Source organism: Typopeltis vanoorti, chromosome 23, assembly GCF_054136105.1.
Source record: "Typopeltis vanoorti isolate ZY-2024b chromosome 23, IOZ_Tvanoo_1.0, whole genome shotgun sequence".
NCBI lineage: Eukaryota > Metazoa > Arthropoda > Arachnida > Uropygi > Thelyphonidae > Typopeltis > Typopeltis vanoorti.
This window is the reverse complement of record NC_143571.1, coordinates 67,247,184-67,270,415: the sequence shown is the minus strand read 5'-3', so window position 1 is coordinate 67,270,415 and position 23,232 is coordinate 67,247,184. Positions and strand designations below refer to the sequence as shown.

The 23,232-nt window shown below is 32.4% G+C and overlaps 1 long non-coding RNA gene across 3 annotated transcripts in view; it reads left to right on the top strand.

Moving 5' to 3' along the window:
• LOC150093928 (uncharacterized) overlaps positions 1-23,232 on the top strand; it is a 159,312-nt gene that overhangs the window by 24,247 nt on the left and 111,833 nt on the right. The window contains exon 1 of one of the 3 annotated variants that reach the window (XR_016550334.1): positions 15,304-15,351. The exons of the other annotated variants lie outside the window; for them this stretch is intronic. This is a non-coding gene — a long non-coding RNA (uncharacterized LOC150093928). Of the gene's footprint in view, positions 1-15,303; positions 15,352-23,232 lie in introns of those variants that run through there. 3 annotated transcript variants of the gene reach the window in all.

Here is a 23,232-nt window from a genome sequence, read left to right as displayed (position 1 = left end):
ACCTTGAAGATTTAAAGGCATTCAGCTACACCACTTTCCGGAAGTTTATTTTAATGATTGACCTCTTTTTCAGTAAATGAATTTTCTAAAGTTCAACCGACCCTTTCATTCTTTTAAAAATATGACAACGAGAATCATTTAGTCCTCCTTAAAAAAAAGTAGGATATTTTTCCAGCCGCAGCACCCCACACTAAAAACGTTCTCATTAGTAAGAGGGTGTCGTGTACCAAATAATAATATGTTGTTCAAGACACGTTTTCTTTGTCGATATTTTATCGAGGAGATCTTGACCAGTCAGTCATCTGTGACTTGGTATTTCCTGCTATGTTCTAAAAGTCAGATCTGTCCTCAAATCACTGTTAATGCCGTGTGTTCCCAGGAACACACGGGGCTAATCAGACAAACCACAGTATGCTTACAAAGTTCGTTGTGATTAATGATGGCGTCTAGGTAATTAGGATTTTCTAGGGGGGGAGCAATTTCCTTCATTATTGGGTTAATGGTTTAAAGAAGAAATTTTCGGCAATTTGCGGTGCGTGATTTCGCACAAAACCTTTGTGGAACAGCGAGACTAATGGGTCCCTGTCCCCTTCATATCAGACCTAAGGTGACGGACATTTGTCACGTTCAGACTTACTAATGGTTGAGTGACGGTTCCTTTCCCACCTTTTTCTGTCCAAGTCCTCCTCTTCTCACAGTGTTATGATAAAACCTATTTGGTTGTCTTGAAATTAGTCATTCTAAACCACTTTTTACCCCCCTCCCCACACATACACGCATCTATTCGGGGATATCATAGGTAGTAGATGAATAGCAAGAAAGATACAATATAAATAAAGAAAATGGGCAGACATTAAAAAAGAGACTAAAATGAGAAGAAAGGAAGGCGGAGAAAAAAAAATTAAAAGGAAGAAGAGAGAACAATAGAAAAATGGAAGAGTAAGAGAAAGAAAAAAATTACATGAAAGATTCTGAACTTGCTAGGGTTTATTTATGAACTAATAAACCTTTACAGGTTCAGACTCTCTTCCTTGAAATATTTATGATTCATGAAGATTAGTTATAGATTAGGCATGGTTATAACTATAGATTGGTTATGGGCATTATGTTAATAACCTGAAACTGATTGTGGTTATAATAGCAACAACTGACGTAACTGGAACCTTGAATGTAATTAAGTGCATATTATGTCATATTATGTCACTTGGTTGCTGAAGAATACATTGACAAGCAGAGGCAAGCAGGTTACTGTTCCTCTGTATTGAGCCTTGATAAGACCCCATCTCGACTACTGTGCTCAGATTTGGTCACCTAGGTTTCTTCTTGATGGGGAGGAGGTGGAGAGGATCCAGAGGCGAGTGACCAAGATGATAGCAGGTCTGTGGAATGAACCGTATGAGAACAGGTTGAGGATTTGTGGGTTGCAAAAATTGGTTGATAGGCGGAGGAGGGGAGATATGATTGAGACATTCAAATTACTGAAGGGTTTCTATAAAATTAATTCAGAAGATATTTTTGAGAACAGGGTTGGTTGTGGGAGGACTAGGGGACATCCATGGAAACTGGGCAAAAGTGTGGTTAGTAAAGGTGTTAGAGCTGGGTTCTTTACTTTTAGAGTAGTGAATGAATGGAATGCGCTCCCTGAGTCTGTGGTGGATGCTGTGACAGTGAATGAGTTTAAGGCGAGGTATGATAGATACTGTATGAATGGCGAATAGTTGTGATGAATATGATTTGGGGCCTCCCTCGATGAGTCTAATGACTCCCTGGAGTTGCCCGTAATAATAGTAATAATAGTAATATTATTAAAACTCGGATTCGTACCAAAGTTTCCTAAACTAGAGAAAGATTCGATGATGTCCTTAAAAATCTCGATTTGAGGGTTTAATTCGAAAAAAACTTTGAAGGAAAAGTGGATGAAGAGGGTCGGTTATTTGCTAATATGATCTTTCGCTGCCCTTCCATTTCTCATTTTCAAGCAAGAATTAGGAAGAGTTTGGGATACAATTACCTTAGCACACACGAAAAAAAGATGTTTTATAGTGGTATGAAAACCTTCATCTGGCTCAAAATGCTTCCATTGATCCTGACAAATCTGGAGATGATGGTGACTGGCATAGCAGAACAAATTATTGCTGCCTTGTCTGGTGTTCACATTGACTTTATTTCAAAGCTTAAAATAGAATTTCTCTGGACCAATTTTGGAGAGACAGTTTTCGCTTCCTTCGTAAAATACCAATATCACAGTCACCTGCAGCGTACAAAATATCAAGAAGAGCCGTATTGAATTATTTTCACAGAAACTTTTTGATCATGTGAACATCAATCAGTATTATTATATCGTGAGATTGTTCCATCATTGATAACGCCATCAAAACGCACATTGGGCCCAGTAGAACTATTTCCGTCATGTACCACATAAGACACAGTTTGTTTTTATTGAGCCTGTTGATTTTGCAGTAATTGCTTATTATTCTCTCTCTCTCTCTCTCTCTCTCTCTCTCTCTCTCTCATTGTATTGGCTGTAGAAGGACTGAAAATGTACACAGCATACCTTAAAGTTCTTTGTCTAGCAATGTGCAGTTTAGAGTCGCTTTAATTTTCGTGAAGTGGATTTTCTGATTTAGATCATTTCCTTTTGCATGTGAAAAGCAACAGATTGATCAGTAAAGTGATCATTTAGATTTCTGTGTTCTTTCTGAAATTTACTGAATGCAAACGTCCCATTTGGAATATTGATCTATTTAACTCATTTAAGAACTCATGGAATCACAAGATCCATGAATACTTTATATACATTATGTTTATCTCATTGTACTAGTTCATGAAATCTGATTCCTCAAAAATATTTATTTATTGATATATGATTTAAATGCCTAAATATATATAAATAAAAAAAGCATGCTTTATTACTGTTATTTTCACGAATTTCTTCAGTGCAATAAAGGAAAACCAGATCCCATTGAACCGACACATTAGACAAATCTCAAATCTTACAATATTCTACTGAGCAATATATATATATATATATATATATATATATATATATATATATATATATATATATATATATATATATATATATATATATATATAAATATATCGAAATATATTTATATATATTTCGATATATATAAATTAATACACACCCACAATATATATATATATATTGTGGGTGTGTATTAATGTGGGTGTGTAGTGCTGCTTGTTATGTATCGAAATATATATAAATATATATTTCGTAATATATATTTCATAACAAGCAGCACTTCGATTTTAACGCATATAACTGTTAGAGAAAATAATCTAAATCTCTGTTGGGAATTCAAAATCTTATGAAATAAAAAATGCTTTAAATAATGTTTACGTGATAGTAAAGTTGATGGTAGGAAAGCGGGATTTATATCAGACTAATCAAAATAAAATAAATGCGTTTTTAAACTCTATAGTAGCAAGTTGAAAGCATACTTTACCACTTCATTTATTTATTTTTGTATTCTTAGCTATAAATATTCAGTAACTGACCAGTTTGAGAATATCTTAGTCATGTCTGAATGTAGATACGTACCGTATATACAAAAAAAAAAAAAAATCATAATTTCATCACATTAACCAAAATTTTGCATTAAAACTTTAAAAGCTTGTTTATTATACATTATTATTTCCCTATAAATTTCCATAAATATTTCCATAAATTTCCCTATCATCACATTACATGCAACTGTTTACACCGTATATTTTCTATAGCATTTTTTTTTCATTATTTATTACTTCTATTGCTATCTCCGCGTAAGAAAATTGCTCGCCAACAAGATTCCATTTATCTTGTATATTTTTGAAGTTTCTCTCATGTTAACCGGAAACTACTTTGCGTACCGTTTCTGTACTTACTGATGCGATTTCGCTTTCCAAAAATAAAAATCGCCTGGAGAGCCATCTTTTTTCTCCTCCCTTCTCCTACATATTCTTTGAAAGAAAAAAAAAAAAAAGAAGAAAAAAAACGACAAAAAATCCGCCATTTTAGGTTTGTTGAAAACAGCGCTCAGCTCGTGAACTAGGAGTTCGATAAGTTGCACATTGGCAACAAATAAGCATTCATGTCAGTTAAATAGTAATTGTAGGATTGATTTGATGTCTTGTTTACTTTCCTCTTCGTTATTTTCATATACACACAAACGTATATAAACAATAATCAGCTGCATATTTCGTAATTTTACTCTCTTTTTTTAATAATAGATCTTTTACGTTATTTCTTTACTTAGAAAATATTGCAGAAAATCATAAATTAACGTGAATGCAATTACATAATTTTTGGTAAGCAGACGACTTTGGGAGTCAGACGATTTGCCACTGTTCGTCACGCAGACGACTTATCCATGTTTTGGTAAGCAGACGATTTGACGTTGTTTGACAGGCAAATCGTCTGACGGCTAAAGAATAGTCTACATTGTGAGCTCGTTAACGCAAACCGATATTTATGTGAGTCTATAAGTTCATAAAACTGCATATATCTTTTTCGCGTTGCTCTCTTTTTCCGATGATTGATCTCCGATAATTATCCTTCATTACATATATTTCCGGTTACACTCTGTTCTCTATCTATCCGACACGAAAAGTAAAATTCATGTGACATAAATTTCAACTCCGATTGTGATTTTTTTTTTCACCTCAATGCATCTACAATTATTCCCCAATTAAAGACATTTTCTCAGCTACGAAGCAAGAAAAGTACTAATCATTCGTCTGTAATATATAAAAATGCACAAGTATAGCATGTTTGGTGGCAATGAGCACAAGAATGGAGACTCGCTAAGAGTAGAATTGCTGTATTTTTATGGCCTATTTCGCAATCTAATGGCGACTGTGTACGCTAAAAGTAGACAGAAATTATTATTACTGTAATCACATCGGTCGTAGCTTCCTTTGTGCAAGTCTTAATCACTTCTTCCGCGATTAATCATTGCAAAGTACCTGAAATGACTTATTATATGGTGCGTACTGTGAATTAAGCAATTTTATTGTAGACAATGGACAGGCCCTTTGCAATTATGTAATTTTCGGCAAGGCTGCTTTTGTTTTTGCATTCTTCGTTCCCTCTCCATCACAGCCATGGTTTCCCCCCCCCATCTGCTCAATGATTTCATAAACACTTTCTCTCTGTCTATCTGCTTTACATTATAGTTGCTGCATATACAATTTTGTATATGCAGCAGCTATTTAAATTTATGCATCAATATGCAATTTATACATTTAAATCTATGCATCGATATATTCAAATGAATTGTTCTGAATTTAAATATGATCTTACAGAAGCCGGAATTTTCCACATGTCATTACAAGTATAATGTCGATAATACAAGGAATAATGATTTTTTTCTTTGAATTTGAATTTTTTACAATATAATATTATTTTTTTAAAGCAACTATATTTTAATAACCCATTTCAGGTTATGTTGTTCAAAGTCAATAAAAAGTTATTTATTTATTTTAAAAATGACAATTTTCGACACTGTTTACACTCTGGAAACCTCATACATATTTAGGATGGATTATTGCAGCCATGTGAAGAACGATTAAAAAATATGGCTTTCTTACCAACAGAAAGCAAATATTCCCAGATTTTTTACAGCTCTGTACCTTGTCTCTTTACTGTTTAAAGTAGAGTTGGAGGATTGAAGTTGTTCTTCTCAGCCGATATGGCTAGCTTTTAGGCCGTTTGCTAGTTGTTGTTGTTTTTTTAAATTGACTTTAAAATTAACGACAGATGGACAATATTTCTAAATAATTACAAAATATAATTTTTGCAATATATATATATATATATATATATATATATATATATATATATATATATATATATATATATATATATATATATATATAATGGAATGTACATTTATATATGAATTTGGAGGGGGCGTACATTCATATAATGCCTTGTAAGGTGAATGTACAATTATATGACAGATATAAAGCGGAGGTAAATTTACATAATGCAGTGTAAAGGGATGTATATTTACATAATGCAGTGTAAAGGGATGTATATTTATATAATAGTGTAACGAGTACTCACGCTACTACAAAGTGCGCATAAATCTTTATATAAATTATGGTACTTTTACGAAAATTTTCCTGAACCAAACGTAACTGGAAAAAAGCCACACAAAGCTATTGGGTTCTGTTTGATGACACAGACAGTTAACTGTGTTTAGTACAGGATATAAATTATCTACAATAGGCATGCGCTGAAATATTATTTAGAATTTTTAACCCATATTACTTGATAGACGATTTTCAGAGTTATATATATATAATTTCCATTCCTCTCTATATTCCTTTACCTTTTTATCATTTAAGTTGTAAAATGCCTAACTCTTTTCTAATGCCTTCTTTTTTATATAGGTTAGTTTTACGTATTCTTTAATTATTCTTAAAACTTTCATTTTTGCTGCTATATCTTTCTTTTTTAGTCTATATTTCTGAGTCACATTATAGAATGGAAGTGGCCATTACTTTATAAAATTTAAATTGTGTTTTCCTCGTTTCTTTTTCATTTTTTTTTTTAATTCGGTGTGCTTTTAGTTTTTCCGCAGATTTTCTGAAATTTATTTTCGTCTATATCTTTGTTCTTTAGATATGTTATTATGTAACGCAAATAATTAAACAGCGTCACCTGCTCTATTATTTTATCTTCTATGACTATTTTTAATTTAATATGATCTCGGCCTTTAAATTCCATGATTTTTTATTTCGTTCGTGAAATCTTTAAGTTTTATTATTGGATTACTTTATTTAATTCTTAAACTGATTTTTTGAAGGTCATATATATATATATATATATATATATATATATATATATATATATATATATATATATATATATATATATATATATATATATATATATATATTCTTGCTTTTTGGATTCTTGCTTTATTGGATATTCTTGCTTTTTTTATTATACTCCATGATTTGTCTCGATGTATTTTATCAAAAGCTTTCTCAAAATCTATAAAGTATAAATGTGTCTCCAAATTAAATGTTCGTCTTTTTTTCAATAATTTGTTTTAAAAACATAGATAATGTACAAGTGATCTTTCATGTCTGTTACCACTTTGTTCTTCTGAAAGTAGATTGTTTGCAATATTTCTGTCTTTTATTCAAAATTTTACCGTATATTTTGTAACCTGTATCGAATAAAGTTATTCCTGTGTAATTTCCACAATCATCTGTATCTCCTTTCTTAAATATAAATATAACCTTAGCTTTTGACCAATCTGATGGAACTTCGATTCGTTCTTTCATGTTCATATTATCAAATGATGCCGCGTATCATCTTCAAATGATGGATTTATAAAATAATTATAAATATTGCCAAATATGTCCATCTGAAATCACTCGTATACTAAAAATATAACGAATTTCAAAATTTCCCATCCAGATATTATCATCAATCACCAGCGTATGAGGTAGTTTTATTCACAGTTTTGATTATATTTTTCCACTAAGCAAAAAATTCTGCTTATACCGAATTCCGCAGAGTTATTTCAATCTCACAATCACATTGCAAAATGGTCTCCAGTGGTCCTACCTCAATACCAACCACAGGAGGTCTTACGAGCGATATGGCAGGTGCAGTGCTCCGAAACCCCATGTCCAAGATGCTCCCTTAAAGCGGCTCTTTTGTTCACAGCATAAAAGACAGCTATAAGGAGTGATGACTTTTTAGAGTAACCTCCGTAAAATCAGCGGGGAAGTAAAGCGAGGTAAAGCGGTGCTCTTTAAATATATTTATTCATTATCACGTATATGATAACAGTAATATATATAGACAATAATGGATAATTCACATTATGTATGAAATATCTATCACACTGTAGTAATCAAACACATTAAAGACGAACTGAGTTGATGTTTTCCCAGCGATGCCTTTCATAGATGCCTTGCGTGACATGCTATTAATTTTGAACCCTTCATTAAGTCAATAAGAGATGTGGAAAATAAAGGTGTTCGTAGTTTATTTTAACTATGAAGACCTTTATTCTCGTATCTTTACCTCGTACCTCGTATCTTTCTGTACATCTATCTATTTATCCGCTTCTACAGGCATTGTTCGAGCTGTCAAAAATCATTAGCCCGAACCTCCTTGCACACATTTCAGTGTTCTCAAAGAGTTATTATAGACCAGAACGTTCTAAAAATGGGTGATTCTAACTACTAAGTAATTATGAGCCTATAAAAATCATCCTACATGGTCATATAAACGCTTAATGAATAAAAGCCCAGCCGTGACGTCTCGACACACGTTGTCTGATACATGAGACTTTTTTTTAAAGATTATAAAAAAAACTGAACTTGTTTCCTCTTTGCGGTTTTTACAATTACATACAGCAGCTATCAGCAAGGCTTCATCCTATCCACACACACACTCACATACCCCGTGTTTTTCCACTTCTTCCCACTGTGTTCCGGAAACTGAGAACATTTTTTGTCGAGCATTTTATCTACACCTGGACTGTAACCAGTTTATAATGCACTTCATGTCCGCTGTAGAATATGTGTGTGTGTGTGTGTGTGTGTGTGTGTGTGTGTGTGTGTGTGTGTGTGTGTGTGTGTGTGTGTGTGTGTGTGTGCAAGCGCTAGAAAGAGAGAGAGAGAGAGAGAGAGAGAGAGGGGAAAAAAACGAGCCTCCGTTATATTAGTGCATGTTGCAACAGCAGTGTTGGTAATTGTCTAATTATGTGGTAAGTTATTGTACCTTGTGGGACCGTATTAATTCAGGGTTTGAGTTTTGTTAAGTGCTAACTTCCTCTTGAGAACCTACCAGAAAGGTTCCTCCCTATTGTGCATTCAATACTCGGCGCCTTTTATATTTTTACATTCCACACAGGATGCACACGTAGATAAACACTGGCATATTGATAATTGTGCTATTCAAAAACCTACTCGGAGATGAATGTTCAACACTCTATTACATATTTCCTGTTAGCTGGGCACGTAATAAAGGAGTAGGATAAGTATCCTCACTTTTCCGCCGTTCTAATTTTGATTTATTTATTGGCAAATATGCAACTCAACCAACCAGTTAGTTTCGTGGAATAATATTTTTCATATTGTGTTAAATGCTAAGTTGATGCTAATGTTAAATGTTATTTAAAATCGTTTCCTATATTTATCTTTATTTTCAATAACTTACAACATATTGCTAAAATATAGACAAAGTAGAGATGTAGTTAGAGATACGCATATTCAGTTATAATTTCTTATAAAATGATTAACATGTACGAATAAAGATCTGTGTACAGTATATATATTAGTCTACGCGATCTGAAATATCACATATTTCAATGCGATTGTGTTTCGTATAGAATAAAGCATAACCCCCAGATTTACTTTCTTTATATTATGTTTATCCCGTGATATAAAGTACCTGTAGTACATTTATATCATGGGCAGACAAAGGTTTGCGCAGTACAGAAATCCTGCTCTAAAGATCAAACATTGTACTTATGCAATCTCACTTCAAGCCTCGACTAATAGTGGTCTTGCACTGAGTGAAAATCCCTGCCATCCAAAGAGATTCACAACTGTCTGTGCCACTGTGACGTTTGAACGCAAAATCTGTTGGACGCAGAAACGTATACTCTCTTCGACCCACTTAGCTAACCAAGCCAGTAATATATAATTACTTTCCTCATCCAAAAAATCGAGTGAAGATTAGCGAATCATGATTCTAATATTTAGTCCTTGCTCAAATCTTGGGTTGGTATTCCACTGTTTTAGAAAAAAAAAGCTCGATATAATAAGAATACCTGATGTGGAGTCTACCTGACGAAAATGGAAGAAAACAAAATGTTGGACAATTACAGATAGTATTCAGCACCTTTAAAGAAATGGAAATATTATACAAACTGTAATAGCAATCACTAAGCATGTTTTGGAGTCAGGAAGACATGAATAACTAATACTATAGCCCATTTCCAGATATTTCTAGCATTAATAGTTTGATGAAGAGAATGAAGGTAACTCCTCTCTCTCTCTCTCTCTCTCTCTCTCTCTCTCTCTCTCTCTCTCACACACACACACACACACACACACACACACACACACACACACACACACACACACACACACACACACACACACACACACACACACACACACACACACACACACACACACAGTCTTTACAGACATAAGAATTTTAATTTCCATTTTAACAGTATATAAAAAATTATATTAAAAGTTATATGATTTTATGTCAGGTAATCCATGGTTTATGTTCTTTTAACTACATCTTCCATTTACTTTTGAGTACAGACCAATAGGCTTATCCAAAAGATTGAGAGCACTGAGTCCTCTAACCTTGTTGAAATGAACACTCTTAAAATCCTAATAGGATCAGTTGGATCTGAAAGAAATTTCATGCCTAAAAGTCCCTCCATAGGAATTGTTGTTCATAACGCGGGAGGCTAGTTTTAGTGTTAGACTCGTTGCACATTGTGTTTAAACATGATTAAAGAGACAAAATCAAGTATTTTGTGAAGCATTCTTCTGCACCATTGGAGAAATTTGATTTTAGGAAGGATAACTTTTCTCCACATTGAATCGATGCATTCGAATAACATAGAGTCGCCTTGTATTGCCTCACGAATTCCCAGAGACGTCGTATGGAATGCTTGGAAATATTAATTCTCCTCCACAAAGTTTCCAAGAACTTAAGAGTGTCCTGCTGCTACATTAATCCTTAATTTCCACTAACCTGACAAATTCCTTATTCCCAGTTTGCAATTTGCATGATAGTTAGGCACACCTGTTTGCTGTTTTCTTGTTTTAGTGAATTCATGTAAACTCTGTTTTCTTTTTTCTTAATATACCTGCTTAAAATTTCAATTCATATTAAATCCATTTGCGTATTGTATTGTTTTGTCTTAGCGTGATATGTCTGTCATGTCACCATAACAAATACATTTGTTAGCAAAATGTATTTGTCCATATCCATTTGTCAGAAACTGGCGTAGATATTATTAGATCTACAGTGGATATTAATGGTTACAGATGTAGATATTAATATTACATCTATAAGGAGAGATATTAGTTATAAAATTAGTTATAGAATATCGCTAGATATGTTATAATAAGACAAAAAGTTTAAGGATAATTATCCTTCTTATATACATACAGATGAATAACTGGACGGGGCAGAGAAAGAAAAGACAAGCGCATTTGAAAATAAATTTCATTGTGTAATTATATTGTGATAATTTCTTGCTCTATCTTCTCTGTAATTTAAAGTATTAAAAGGAACACCCTAAATTCCATTATTCTTCTGCAGCAGTTCTCGTTTCTTATACATCTCCTTAAAATCTGTTTTCTACTTATATTAAGGATAGCTATGTTTAATATGTCTCATGTGGTGGTAGTTTTTTCTTCCCAGAAAATCGGATTTTTTATCCGAAACCAGACAAGTCATCTAGGAAAAGACATGCAATTTATACATGAAAACATATATTTAGGCATAAGACCAACTACCTTATCCTAAAATTATAGCTACGAAAGCCAACATGGGTAGGCCGTGGATCTTAAAGGTTTAAGTGATTAAAAGTTCTTAAATAATACCCAAGTACCGGGGTTATTAATGGTATTATTATTATTGTTAATATTTAGAAAAAAAGACATCCAAGGTGTAGTCACGGTGATCTCTCTATATGCCAATGATTCAACACTGGAATAGTAAAAACAAGCGCTATTGCTGATAGTTTCAGACCGAAACGGATTATATTTAGCATTACAGTTCTAGTAATAGTAAAATTAGTTTCAGTATGATATAAAATTGTGTCAGTTTTCAATTTTCACATTTCAGAAACGTTTAGATCTGCTGTTTCACAGTTAATATTTCAACCATTCCTTCAATTTGATGTTTCTTTACCTTCATAATCATTGTAGTGTACAGTAGAGCAAGGAAAAACATCAAATTGAAGGAATAGTTGAAATATTAACGAGATGTATATTCATCAATCTAGATGATGAGGCAGATTTATCGTTTATTCAACCATTTGTGGAAAACGAACTCATTTTGGCCATTGTAATCCCCAGAATTGACGACAAACCAACCAATTAAAACAATATTTATTTGTCTATCTAATAAACATCTTTCCTATACTTAATTACAACAGGCATAAAATTGATAGATAATAATAAAAAAAGACATTATCACATATATGCGTTGTCGATTTTGTATTTACAACAAATACAATGCTCAGCACATTACCAAATCTTTGCATTCTCTCTCTCTCTCTCTCTCTCTCTATCTATATATATATATATATATATGACTAAAATTCCAAAGAATTATTACGAAATTATTTTTTTAGATTTGGCTCTTAATTCAGCGGGATAGTCCAATAAGATTATCCCGCTGAATAAGTCCAATAAGACACCACAGTGAAGCCAATGTTTATCAATTTCCTAGAGCTTACTTTTTTTTTTTTTTTTTGATTGATTCGAACCGTGTGCCTATGATTTTCAGTGACAGTTAATATCATTAAGTGTAGCGACTTTTCCGATAATCACCCGCTTTTGCTGGGAAGCGTAAATTGAAATCGAAAATTCATAGAGTGGAACCATTACAAGAATTTGCAAATGAAGAAGGATTGGAAAAATTCCATCATGCGTTAATTTCATTTCTCCATTACGTTGCCTTTATGTGTCCATGCTAAATTATCATTAAATCTCCACAACACTGTTTTTAACCATTGTGAAAAACGTACTCTTTATTCATTGTTTGAGTGCAGTTTAGTTATTTGAGGTTTTTTTTTGCTCGCTTTTTATTGTTGTTGTTGTTACATTCTTTTTTTTTTCGTCAGAAAAAAATTAAACAGTTCTCGTATAATTTATAAACAGAATCTTTTCTGTATCCTTACAGTAACTAAAACTGTTTATGTTTATAGTCTAATTGGTTATTAGTTTATTATTGTTTATTATTTATTAGTCTAAGTTAATTAACATGTAATAAGATGCTAGCAGATAAGATACTAGATAACGCAATTTGTTTGTTCTACTTTTAATTATTGGCTGCTCTTACTTGGTTAATATTTCTATTATTCCTCTTTCTCTTGTTTATTTATTCCTACATCTTATCCGTAATAATATTCAAGAAAGGATCATTGATTTCGACAATGATTTCTGTGCAGAATTCAAAAATCATATTTTTGTCAGAAAAAAATTCGACAAACTTCATAATTTTGATGAAGGAAAATCTAAATTTCATTTTAAAAATTTTTATCAGAAATAAAATTTACCATTCATGGTTCTCAATTATAATTTAATCATTAATATGTCATTCAGTGAATCTTCTGCCATTTCAAAACAAATAATAAACTTTCAGAACCAAAAAGTAATCAGTTTAATTCCTTTTTCTGTAGTTTTAGATCCAATTGTTCTGATAGAATCTAATGGACTCTTCCTTCTTTTTATTTTCTACTGAAAAAATAAGTAGAATAAATTATCTGGAAAAACATAAATTTTAGATAACAAGTATGGAAACGAAAAAAAAATAGAAGTTTTTCTTTATATTTATCTGTTTTCAAATTTGTGTCATATTCAATTTGCAATCAAATTTGAATCAGTAATAGCTTCAAATTTAAAACCTTTCTAAATTTTCATTAGATTCATTCGATAGAATCTAGTCTGTCGCACACTAATACAATCAAGTGATAATCAGTAGTAATATAATAAATTATTAATATGTATTTACCATAAGAAACATTTAAAAAACAATGACTGGAAAAATTGACATCAGAAGCATTTTTTTTCTGCGTCTATGGTATGAATTTTGATGAAGATCTGTTGCATATTTGAACTTCGTAACCACCACTCCTTATCACCTATTTCCTATCTCCCTACTTTATAATCTACACTATTCAATCTATCATCTATATTATTGAATGTATGCCAATCAATGAGCTACAACTGCATTCCAATCATACTTTTTTATATTTTACAAAAAATATTATACATCAGTATAAAATGTCGTTCGATGTTTTCATTTGTCTTTCACAAAAATTAATATTGATTGTATTTGCTTATCCTAGATTTGTTGCCTTTAATATATCTGTCCGGGACCTCAGTTAATATACAGTTAATATGTCCTCTTATGAAAACGTTTCGGCTATTGCATTTAAACTTAAGAGTAATCAAAATTAGTCTCCATTGTTGGAAATTAGTATTAAAAATTTTAAATAAATAACAAATAAGCTACTAGAAATGTTGAAGAAGAATAAACATCATAATATCTGATCTATTATTATTCTTTCTTATTCGACCAAAACATAATAGTTAAAATAATGGAATTAGTTAATTTTTAATTCCGTTTGACTACAGTTTTTCTTAACATTGAAGGCGAACTTAACATTGAGCAATATTTTATCCTTTTACTACAAAAAAAAAAAAAAAGAGAGAGAGAGAGAGAGAGAGAGAGAGAAAGTTAGAAAAACGAATTGTTTACTAAACACCAACGCCGTAATTTATTAGCGCCCAAGAGTTTCATTTCAAAGCCATTTCCCATTTATTTGTTTCCCATCTATCAAAAGACAGTTGGGGTTTGCCAATCCATGATTCAGACTCAAGCAAGCGTTTCTCTCGTTCGTTTTTAATACAGCACGCATCAGAACATACGTGGCTGAAGGCCAGACGGAAATCTCAATGGCTACTAGTAAAGTTCAGATGTTTCTGCGCCCTCATAAAAAAAAAGAAAAAAAAAAGAAACTCCACTCCCTTTCCATACAGCAGTTTAAAGAAACTATCAGAGCCATTTCTAAACTTATTTTTGAGAGAAAGAGTTTTTCCTTTGTCCTAGATATACATGATTGTGTTTTTCTTAGAAGTAATAGCCGTTATTTCGTATCACAGTATCCGTGCGGTGTTCAAAGTAACATCAGAGACTTAAAAAATTCCCGTCGTTTCGATTACAAACTCTCAATGCTTGAAAACAAATCAAATGACAGTATTTTGATTATAATAAAATTAATCAAATCAATTTCAATTAAATCAGTTTCAATTAAACCAATTTCATCAATTTCATATCGATTTTTGACTTTTAAAATGCTTACAAGCTAGGTTTTCAATAGTGAATTTGAATCAGATTTATATGCAAACGTGTTATAGAACTTCCCATAGAAAATTAGCTACATCACCAACCAAGTTTTTTCCTTTTTTTTATTTTTTTTTTATTTGAGAAATCTGAAGGTACCGCTATCTGCTTTTTTTTAGAACTGTTATCAGCATTCATTCGCATTGGAATGACACATCTAAGGAGCAAGGATATGTCACTGGCTGGCGTTATCAGGACAAGTAATGTATTTCCTTTCTTAAAGCGACTAGGCCTTGCCGCGTTAGATCAACATACTTATCCTGCCGACACATCGCTACTACCCTGCCGCTTTACAATCTCCGGGATAGCCGGAGAGGAGTTTAGAATGCGCCAACATGTTTAATATCCCCCCTACCTCCCACCCTTTTCTTTATAGGACGATAATAATACCCTTATAGTTTCCCGGATGAGTTTCAAAGTGCTTTGAATGCAATCCTTGCTTGAATAAGATATCACTCCTGTAAGCGAATAATGGAATGTATATTAAAAATATTCCGTCAAAGAGAATTAGGGTGTTTTTCATTCTTTCGATATTTTCCCCTTTCGATCAGTCTTAGATTAAAATCTTTTTTCTTATCGTAACTTACATGTAAAAAGCCATCAGAGAATAACTAGAATTCGCTTTGCAAAACTTTATGATGAACTTTATTCATTTTAGAAGCTTCCGTAGCGATAGTAAGAACGTTGAAGATCTTCAGAGATGAAAATAACTTCCAATATCTATCTATATATTTAAAAAATAAACTTGGGCAGTCCGTCAAGTTTTTTTCTTTTAGTGTTGGAACACAAGGATTTATTTAAAAACACAGCTAGTCGCATTACGCGAAATAAAAAAATAAATAAATAAAATAAAAATTGGGTTTTATTTACTGCAAAGTTGTGATGAGTTTCGCGGAACTTAAAATGATTTGTTTTGAACAAATATTTCAAATATCACAATTGTTTTCATATAGAATGCTAATATTTTAAAAAGATTCCCTAATAAATGTTTTGAAAATTATTTTTATGAATCAAAGAGCCTACTGCTCTTGGATTCATAAAAATAATTTTATGAATTTTTTTTATGATTAATTTTTTAATGTCCTTTGTATAATGTGCTCACAACTTCTTTCAACAACACCATGAACAATACGATCCAAAGAAATGGTTATTCGGTGAAATGGCAAAAACGCCTAAAAATATATCATGAATAGAGAATATCCGATACATTTTGTTACAATAACTGTTCACTAATATATCAAAAGTTCCCTTTGCTATTCATAACAATAATTATGTTGTGTGCCATAACTATTCCATGTACATTTTGGACCATTTTGCTCACTACACTTCATTGCAATCGTATAGTGCGTGCCAGGAGTGACTATTTCATTCTAATTGTTTGCTCTATAATTTATAGCATGTTATCCAATGTTCACCTTTCTAACAACAATTATTCAAACCAATTAAACTCCGTTTCTAGTAGTTAATTCTAATTCCAGCTATTGTTTGTCTGTTTCTTAGCAACCAATTGAACGCAGAGAAATTTGGGAAGTTAATCATAAGGATGAATTTAAAGAGAATGGATTCTTTAGACAATAGTTATTCACTATTTTATTTTTTAAGACGGCGAAATTTACGGCAGTATTTCAATAAGTGCAAATAGTCCGATTCTGTATTAAACTATGAATGATAAACTGGTTGCCCATAACTTGAATGCCGCTTTTACAAATAAATGGCGATAACTGTTTTTGGTTCAAGAACTATAGGGACGGTGTTATAATTTTATTGAAAAAGGTAGTATATATTCAGCAGAAGGTGGTCAAAACACGCTTTCTCGCCGGCCACTGATGCCACCTGTGATGTACCTTCCAAAGCAACCTGCAGGCTCTCTGCCGATATTTACAGCCCACCCTCAGACACGTTAATGGGTGTCGCGAGACACATTCATGCCCAAGTACACATTGACACTCACAGTCTTTCACGTTGGGCCACATCCCTCCCTAGCCTGAAACCGTGGATAAGTTACGACTCAAGCTTGGAGTAGGAGGGGAAAGAGTATTTCACGTTCCAGCATAGCGTTTCTTATCATATTCCTGATGGCAGTAGAGAGAGTATGTGCGCGAGATTGAAAATAGTACAAACACGGATTAGGTAGACGTTCTAGGGGAGGGCCATCAGAATATATGGGTTCTGGGCAGGTGGATCATTCTTTTGTAACAGTAGCCGGGTGATTGGCATTGCGCTCATACTGACTCAGAGAGAGAGATCTGCGAGTTCTGCAAATACTGTCTAAATGCATTGCAACCAGTATTCATTACAATTACAGCAACAAATTGAAATACCAATTTTATGATAAAATTTTTAGGAGCATTGTAGTTACCGCTATCTAATTATGATGAAACTAGGCTTTGAAATTGTTATCATACTCAACTTTATACACTGCTCAAAACAATTACAGGGATATCTTAGTTTCTTTGATAATTATACTTTTCTGCAAATAATTATAACTATTGGGTTACTTCATACATGAATAAATATTTCTTACTTATGTATAGGGTGTAATTGATGAGATATTGTTTAAATAATCGATATTTATTACAAATCGTGTTACATTTGCAAATTATTTTTATAACTCTTTATAATTTACAAGAAAACCAAAATATCCCTAATTGTTTTGAGCGGTATATAATATTTTTTAGTAGTTGTGCTGTTAATTTGATCTTGATGTTATAGGTTCGTGCGTCAATCTAATCTGTTTTTTTCTTCCACGTAGGATATTCAAAAAAACATTGATATTTAATAGAACGACTTAAACTAGAAGGTTTTATCGAGGTTGCATTGAGGTTGGTCCACGAATAACAATTTAAAGTGAAGAATAAAAGTTTAATTGTATGAATATTTCTATTTAGATCATTGTTGAAAACTCATAAAATATTACGAAAGTTTTGCTAACAGTAAAATAAACTCTCATTGTTTACTTTTATGTTCGTTTTTAAGCAATACCACCCATGTACAATATCTCCTCTATTTTAGTGTGTGAGGGAAGGGGGGGGGGTGAGTAGGTCACTATATTAGTTAGAAACCCTATGCTGGAAACAAGACGTCTTTTTTAAACACTACTGCCCAAATTAAGGAAAGTTGTGGTATCACACTGGGCGGTGAAAATAGTTAAAAAATAGTTCACCACTTTGTTTATTGATTCAAGCAATTCTCACAACTTTCGAAATTGTAAAAAAAAAAAAAAAGAACACGTTTCACAGAAATCTCGATCAGTAGGATTTTCCATGCCGTGTCTATGGCAACACAAAAGCTACCCACTCATACTTTCTTAAGACAATAAATGCAATCCACTGTATTCCAAATGCATTTCAATGCAGTAAAGCGCACATTATTTGCGACGATCTAATTATTCGGATCAAGTTTCTTCCGTCATATGAAATTTTCTCTGACAGCTATCTTGAATTCTTCTGGAGCATGTTTGTTTCCTTCTTAGCACCGAACAGAACAAAACACACTTCTACATACCTTTATTTATTTATTTATTTTTATCAGATTTGTCTTTTCTGTTAAGTTACAAAAGTAAAGACAAAAGAATCTTCAGTAAAGAAAAAACTTAACATTTTTGTTTGCATTTCGTCCATTAAATTAGTGCAATGACGAAGGTCATTACACTAATTTAATGGACGAAACTCGACTTTGTCATATCCGGTACACTATTTTACCTCTTTTTTTTTTTAAATATTTTAAAAGACGCTAACATAACAGCCGTTTCTGCAGATTTTATTGAACTTATTATCAAACAGAAATCTCCAGATAGTATATTGACTTGGTTTAGATGTTCGTGTTCAAATTCGCATTCTTTCTTTCCTATTCTTTATTTCCTGATTTAAATCTTATTTAAGCAGTCGCGATAGCACCAGTTACGTCAACATTGTATTTTGTTAAGTAATACACAAACAAATTTTGTAGACCCAGGGAAGCGTGTTCCGTTAACATGGATGGCACATGTCTGTGCCACACCATCACTAATGGAATCTGGTTCTCTCTCGCTGATTTAATTCGCTATTTCAAACTTATTCCGGATGTTTTCCATGAGATTTGATTGCGGATCGGTCAAAAATTTGTTTTCCATGTTTGCATCCTCAAACATGCTATGTTAGAATTGCAAAGTACACAATCTTTCTGATACTTCTTCAAAGAGAATTCTAAATGCAAGCATATATTTGAGATTGTGGCGACTATTTTTTTTCTTTTCTCATTAGGGATGCTTGGTTATAGCCCTGTAGAAATGGTGTTCACTTCTATTGCGCTAGGCAACCGAATAAAAAATCATAAGTTCGATTTTAATCACCTATTAGAGGAACTTTTCTAGGCCTTTCTTCAGTCGGTTACCGAGTTAATCAGACTTTGGTAGAGGCAAGTAAGGACCCAGAACTCATACTATTTACTATTTCAGACATAATATATATATATATATATTATGTCTGAAATAAATTATATTATATCAAATTAAATTAAATTATATTATATCAAAATTTAATTACATAATATTTAAAAGGAAATAGTTCATGGCTTTCACAATTTGATAACGTACACAATGCTTATGTTCAAACATGGGACTGGACCTATACTAACCCAGAATCTATTTTGGGAATCTTACCAATGAAAGTATTAGTGCATTTTCTTGGTAGGCTAAGGATACAATAATCAGGAAGCCTGTTCCAGAGACCCAACTTCGAACTTGTTCACGCTACTTCAAGTCTCCATTAATCAGGATTTACTACGCCAACCAGCATATGACCAGGAATGCTGAAATGTATGATATAATGTGTGTGTGTGTGTGTGTGTGTGTGTGTGTGTGTGTGTGTGTGTGTGTGTGTGTGTGTGTGTCTTATTTTGCTTTGTTAACCCGCATAAAAGTAGCATTCCATGATATCACTTCCGTCCCAAACTATCAAACAAAAGATATATACATACACTCTTATAAATAAATAAATATTTAATTATTTATTTACTTATTCTTATATTTATTTATTTATTTGAATCTCACCCATAAAAGTTGTACGCATCATAGATTATTATTTTGGGCGGACTAACGGTTAGGTAATCACATACTGAACTTTTCCAAACCATTTTCAGGTCCCAAGAAGCAGGGTGGGGTAGTCACACACTGTGGTGAGATTCAAAATTAAATAAATGATGAAATTATGGAAATGTTTTTAATGTATATTAGTTTTTCGTACTGCCTAGCTATTTTAAGTTCGAAATAAATTATTGTCGTACTATTTTTTTCAGCGTGAGCTTGATGAGTCTTTACTTAAATAACTAAACATTGTATCTATGCATATCTGTATAAACTTATATATAAATAAATATGCAAAACAACAAATTCCATAAAAACTTATAGGATGGCTCCGCCCTCTGTTTTTTTGATGGGTGTTTGTGTACTTTCATTAGGCCTAAAAATGTTTGTAGTTATATACTTGAATCGCATGCTGTGTGTGTGTGTGTGTGTGGTATTAGCAAATATATGTACAATTCAATGCACTCGTATTTTCAGTGTCTTCTTTCATTTTTATTTTGATTCGTTAATTTATTGTTTAGAATGTATTTATTTCTTTATTTTTAATCTTATGTGAAATTATATTCTTCCAAATAAGAAAATGCAGTCTTTCTAAACCCAAGCGAAATCGGAAAAAATCAGTGACAATTAACGCGAAATGGAACCAAAATAACCCTGCGGAGGTCGCTGCTGATCTGACAGATGCAAACAAATTGTTTAATATAAATATTCTTACACATATTCAGTGTATAGCTTGGAGGTCATGACTAACTGCGCATGCATATATTACGAGTGATATTCCACACTATTTATGCGGTCAGTTTTGGTTTAACACGTGTTATGTAAAGGTGTTGTGATATTTCATAGTAAATTGTATCTGAGAGATATCGAACTCCGATGTCAGTATAGTATTGGTTTAGTTTTTTTTTTATTATTATTATTATTTACCGTTGAAAATGGCTGGAAAATTATATCGATTGGATAATCCATCAGATGTTGAAGAGATTCAGCGAATCTGTTACTCGCGTTCGATGATGAGAATCATAAAATCGAATGCGAAAGTGAAAATGATATTTGATAGTGAACTGTATCTGAGAGATACCGCGAACTCCGATGTCAGTATAGTATTGGTTTAGTTGTTTTATTCTTTGTTTCTTTGTTCAATAATTTCCAGATTGTAATTGAAATAAATAAACCATCATGTATTATATTTTCAGTGTTTTTTTTAAGTATTATCGCATGTTAGCACATACTAGTAACGAATATTTTCTCAGATACACACGACCTACGCTGCAATTTTTTCGATCGCGACCTCCGCAGGGATAAACAATGAGAAAATGGGAAAAAACAACACGAAATGGGGAAAAATGAACAATGAGAATTGACTATGAAAATTAACATGAAATGAAGCAAAATAAACAATGAGAATTAATACGAAATGGAAGCAAAATAAACAATGGAAATGAATACGAAATGGAAGCAAAATAAACAATGAGAAGTGACACAAAATGGAAGCAAAATAAACAATGACACAAAATGGAAGCAAAATAAACCACGAGAAGTAACACAAAATGGGAAAAAAATAATGAGAATTGATACAAAATGGAAGAAAACTAAACCACGAGAAGTGACACAAAATGGAAATAAATAAATAAAGAGAATGAATACGAAATGGAAGCAAAATAAACAATGAGAAGTGACACAAAATGGAAGCAAAATAAACCACGAGAAGTGACACAAAATGGAAAAAAAATAATGAGAATTGACACAAAATGGAAGAAAACTAAACCACGAGAAGTGACACAAAATGGAAATAAATAAATAAAGAGAATGAATACGAAATGGAAGCAAAATAAACAATGAGAAGTGACACAAAAGGAAGCGAAATAAACAATGAGAATTGACACAAAATGGAAGCAAAATAACTACGAGAAGTGACACAAAATGGAAAAATAAATAAATAATGAGAATGAATACGAAATGGAAGCAAAATAAACAATGAAAAGTGACACAAAATGAAAGTAAAATAAATAATGTTAAATTGTTTAACCTGCTTGAAGATGGTTAATTTAGAGGTATTTGTGATTGTGTTGTACCATCACATTTTATGTGTGGACTCATCATCATAAAATGACAACGGTATGTATTATTCAGGTGGGGATATAAAAGTCCGCAATGTATCTTCTAATGATAACGGTTGTTGTGCAGATTTCAAAACAACATTTGAGATATTCATAGAAACATTTCTTCACAATGTTTATTTCATAGCAAAGGCTCTTAAGGGTTATTCGATACCACTCTTAAAATTATCGATTCCAATTCTTTCGCTTATTTAACTGTGAAACAGAACCGCGGTGATATTTCAAGATAGAGATCTATTAAGATCAGGGCAAAGAAATTGATCTGATTTCAACACAACAGATCTTATATTTATCGCATAAATACTCAACGCCACCTTGCAACTGACCTGAATTATTGTTTAACTTCCAGTTATGTCTTCATGTATAGAAGATATCTTGTTGGCAATCCAGAATACTTGGCGGCACATTATCAGTGCGAAAATATTATGATATCTCATTATGCGATGATCATTTGCACGCATAAGAATAAGCGGCTCTTGAAAGAATTTAGAACCTCCAAACTTTAAACTATCTATTCTCTGCTGAATGCATTTGGCATGACAAATCTATGAAAGATCTGAACTGCTGGATTCAGTGGCCGAGTGGATTCGAATCTTACCATGGTAGTGTAAATCATATAGATGATTTACACTACCATCTTAATTAATAGACACCCGATATAGCATAAAAACAAGACCAATGTTGGAACAGGATTTCCGGTTTATCTAACCTTCCCTCCTTCTCCTCTCGTACTCTAATATAGGTTTTCGACCTTTAGTGGAGATTGGCACATAGAATTCTGTCACCAGGAATGCTTATTAGAGAGAATGATATTCTGATCGAAATGTATTGTCAGAATTGCACACGTAATACTAGAATAATAATAGTTGGTCTGTAACAACTGTTATATACCTAAAATA